The sequence below is a fragment of the Lolium perenne genome, chromosome 3, assembly GCF_019359855.2.
Source record: "Lolium perenne isolate Kyuss_39 chromosome 3, Kyuss_2.0, whole genome shotgun sequence".
NCBI lineage: Eukaryota > Viridiplantae > Streptophyta > Magnoliopsida > Poales > Poaceae > Lolium > Lolium perenne.
Window position 1 is genome coordinate 238,999,565 of NC_067246.2, and position 4,396 is coordinate 239,003,960.

A 4,396-nucleotide genomic window follows, 5' to 3' on the forward strand; every position below is an offset into this window, starting at 1 on the left:
GCGGGTGATTTAAAAGGAAAATAAAACTCAACGGCAACCGAGCCGTCCGACCGACAACACTTTTAGGAGAAAAACTTCCCCGATTTCCCGTTTGTTGGAAAACCATATTTTTATTTATGAAATCTGCTGGCGGCAGACAACGTGGGATCTTACATCCTGTGTTAGAGGAATACCCACACGCCGCACTTCCAAACCCGGAAGCTGGGAGTGATATCACATTTTACTCTGATCAGAGGTGTACTGCTTTGCCCATAGTGTCACTTGGTCGATTTCGTTCATGCGCTACCATGGCGCACAACTAGACCAAGGGACCGAAACCTTTAGCCCGCCCGTACACCACCTCTGCTTTTCCACCTTGCCTTAATCGCCAAAGGCCCGCGGGTCGAGACCCCTAACCGGCGGTCTCGCCCTAGGGTGACTGTACCTACCCGGCTACAGTCACCTTCTCACCCGTGCAGAGGTAGCTACTTGGCATGGTTAATCGGTTAAGCCCGTCCCATTCCAGGTCTATGGTCAGTACGGGTTGCGTCGCTTTTGAAGTAAGCGCCAGTTGGTTATGTTTTTATTTGATAATCTCTGTGAAGAGGAGCCTGACTTCCAAGGCAACCCTAACCGGAATGCTTCCACCAATTCCGGCTCCTCTATCCACCAAATATTTAAAACAAAACCCTACCCGGGTTCTGATGACATACCTCATACAGACCACCAGATCTGGTCCATTCGCCAAATCGGCGGATCTTTCCGATCCACTTCTCATATTTCATTTAGAAAACCAAAAACTTTGTATTTGGTTCTCATGCCAGATTTTGGAATAAATCATAACCCATAACACATTTTAGAAAAACATAGGAGTCCGACGACTTGCCTGGTAGCGCTCCGACCGACTTGGAAACACAAACAACTTGTTCTAGGATTCCATGGTCGTCTCCTAATATTTATTTTCACAGACAAGCTTAAAGCTTCAGAAATTTAAATTCAACCATTATGCCACGCATTTCATATCGTGCAAACAATTTTAGCTAAACAAGTGATAATACATGCAGTTGTGCTAGCGTCCTTGTGTTTCAAAAATAAAACATGTGGGCATGTAAATCAGACCAAAGCTGATATGCACGCCTGTCTGCTTATATCTACTGTACCAAACAGTGGAGAGGAAATAACAAATGGCTTGGTCTTGTACATGGTACTCAAAGTGGCCGCGGCTAGATACTACTCGAACGAGTCGTCTTCCTCAGTCCCCATCTCTCTCCCCTGCTGCTAGTCTCCCTCACAACACACAGATGCACATCCGGTTCGATCTATCTATTCCGACCAACTCCAGCGCCATGGTGAATACCTACAACATCCTGATGACCTCAACTACTCGATCCTCTCAATTTTGGCTTTCCACAGTATGGCGCGCGGGCATGGCAACTGGCACGCGCGGCTTCCCCGCACGGCTCAGCGACCATGGACGGCGCCGATGATGTTGCGGCGAGCCTGCCGCGTCAAGGCCGGCGCCACCGCTAGCGTGGTACCAGCGATAAACTCCTACATCTAATCCCTTTCCAGAACTATGTAAGTGCTAATCCCCATTCTTCTTTATGCACCGGACTAGTACAATACTAGTTGCTTCCATACTACATGCTAGCACCAATCAAGGTTCCAGTCACAGGTATAGTAGAGTGTGGTACACTGCCGTGATGCTGAATCTAGGTCATAATTTGTTTTACAAAGCACAAACCAAGACTAGTACAACAGTAGTAAGCAGAGGCAACTTCCAGATTATTTTCTTTCAGGGCAAGATAGAGCAAGTTAATCAATATGCATTAGTACTACAGCGTTGTGAGATCTCAAGTTAAATCTAGCTCTTACAGGTTTTAGTGAAGTAAGAAGATGAGACTTTAGGCATGCTAGTAACAATCTCTGAATCAACCCACTCTTCTTCTTTATTATCAAATTTCAGAGCAGAGGAAGATGCTACATGAAAAAGATAAAAGCACAAGCAGGTGGCCGTGCTAGTACCTGATGAACCACTAGATGGATCAATCAATAAGGGCCCAGCACAACAATGAATAGATGAAGAGGCCGAATGCAGTGGAGAAGGGGTGGTCTGAGAGAGAGAGTGGTGAAGTGTGTGCGGTAGAAAGTGATGAACAGTGAGAAGGACCTGCTATTTATACTAGGGTGAGAGGCTTGGTCGGTTCCTAGCACACGCCAGGTGGTGTGCATGCAGCATACCCATGTACATGCATAGTTACACTTGGAATTTTTACAGCTGTGGTTTTTACAAGTGTGAGAACAATGGCTGGATCTGAGTTGGCATTTACTTTGTCATTAAGCAATTGTGGGCAGGAACTAAATTGTAAATTTTAATTTCTATTAGGGGCTGAAAAGTGAAAATGGTGTACAAGAACTTTGTAAGCAAATATTGCTCGGACGGTGATTGAATTTTATTTAATATGAGATTAGCGCAAAATTATGTTTAGCCATATGTGATCAATACTAATGTCGCAAAAATGGTGTTTTTAAATTTTGGGGTTTTCACATCCCTCTCCCCTTAAAAAAAATTTCGTCCTCGAAATTTACGGTCGCACCTCGAAAAGATGGGGATACTTTTCCTTTAGATCACCCTCTTTTTCCCATGTCGCTTCTCGCACCGGATGGTTTCCCCATTGCACCTTGCAATATCTAATTGTCCTATTTCTTAGTTTCTTTTCTTCGGTGTCGAGGATTCGGCTAGGATGCTCTTCGTAGGTTAGATCATTTTGGAGGGTTAGCTCACGTTCCGAGACCCGCTCCAACGGTGGGTTTACGCTCTTGCGTAGTCGAGAAACATGAAAAACATCATGCACCCCTTGCAAGTGTGGTGGTAATTCTATTTTATATGCAACCGTCACTCTCCTTTTTAAGACCCGATACTGTCCAATATACCGGGGACTTAATTTTCCTTGTACGCCGAAACGCTTGACCCCTTTCATTGGCGAGACTTTAAGATATACGAAGTTACCAGGCTGATATTGAATATCTCTGCGCCCCTTGTCCGCATAACTCTTTTGCCTACTTTGGGCCGTCTTTAATCTCTCTCTAATTACGCGGACTTTTTCCTCAGTTTCTCGGACCAAGTCGGGCGGTAGGAGTTTCTTCTCTCTGGTTTCTACCTAACATATTGGGGTTCGACATCTTCGACCGTATAAGGCCTCAAATGGGGACATACCAATACTAGCTTGGTAACTATTATTGTACGGGAACTCGGCCAAGGGTAGATGCATGCTCCATGAGTCACCAAAATCAAGCACACATGCCCTGAGCATGTCCTCAATTATTTGACTAACTCTCTCAACCTGACCACTAGTTTGTGGATGGTACGCGGTACTAAATTCCAGCTTCGTGCCCAATGCTTCTTGCAATTTTTCCCAAAACTTGGAGGTGAACATTGACCTCGATCTGACACAATTTTGGATGGTGTTCCATGTAGAGACACAATCCTCTAAATATATAGCTCAGCTAGTTTCTCTCTGGAACATCGAGGGGATAAAGGGATAAAGTGTGCAGATTTATAACCCATATTAATTCTTCTTTTTTCTTGGTCTTGGGTAAACCGGTGATGAAGTCCATATGGATCTCATTCCCATTTCCATTGAGGAATTGGGAGAGGTTGTAATAACCCAGATGGTCGTTGGTGTTCAGCCTCGACCCTCTTGCATGTGTCACACTCATCCACATATTGAGCAATTTCTCTCTTCATATTTCTCCACCAAAATGTGCTCTTAACATCGCGGTACATTTTTGTGCTACCGGGATGTATGGTGTAGGGGGTGGTATGTGCTTCCCTGAGTATTGTTTGTTTAATCTCGGATATGTTTGGCACACAAAGTTGATTTTTATACCAGAGCGATCCGTCCTTTTCTACTTGGAATTGTGAAGGTTGGCCATCTTGTATTCTGCGCTTTTCCTCGCAGATGAATTCATCCTTGACTTCGGTTTCCTTGATTTGGTCTAATAGATTGGGTACGACCATTAATGACGCTAGGATGTGCTCAACCGGTTTATGCACGAACTCAACTCCCATCCTTTCCAACTCATTTGTCAGGTGTCTATCAAAGATTGGGATCTCCATATGGTTGCACGAGGTTTTTCGACTGAGAGCGTCCGCAACCACATTAGCCTTTCCTGGAGGTAGTTAATACCAAGGTCGTAATCCTTGATAAGCTCTAACCATCGTCTTTGCATCAAGTTCAAACCCTTTTGCGTGAAAATATACTTGAGGGTTTTATGGTCGGTGTATAATTCACAACGATTTCAATATAGGTAGTGTCTCTACATTTTCAAGGCAAAAACCACGCCTACTAATTCCAAGTCGTGGGTGGGATAGTTCTGTTCACGAGGCTTTAGTTGTCGAGAGGCATATGCTATA

General features: G+C 44.5%; 1 long non-coding RNA gene across 1 annotated transcript; it reads left to right on the top strand.

The window, feature by feature from the left end:
• The first annotated feature begins 1,179 nt into the window (after nucleotides 1-1,179).
• On the top strand, nucleotides 1,180-2,473 carry LOC127338605 (uncharacterized). The gene is made up of 2 exons (XR_007874432.2): nucleotides 1,180-1,557; nucleotides 1,946-2,473. It is a non-coding gene; the product is annotated as an uncharacterized lncRNA (long non-coding RNA).
• Nucleotides 2,474-4,396: the final 1,923 nt, after the last annotated feature.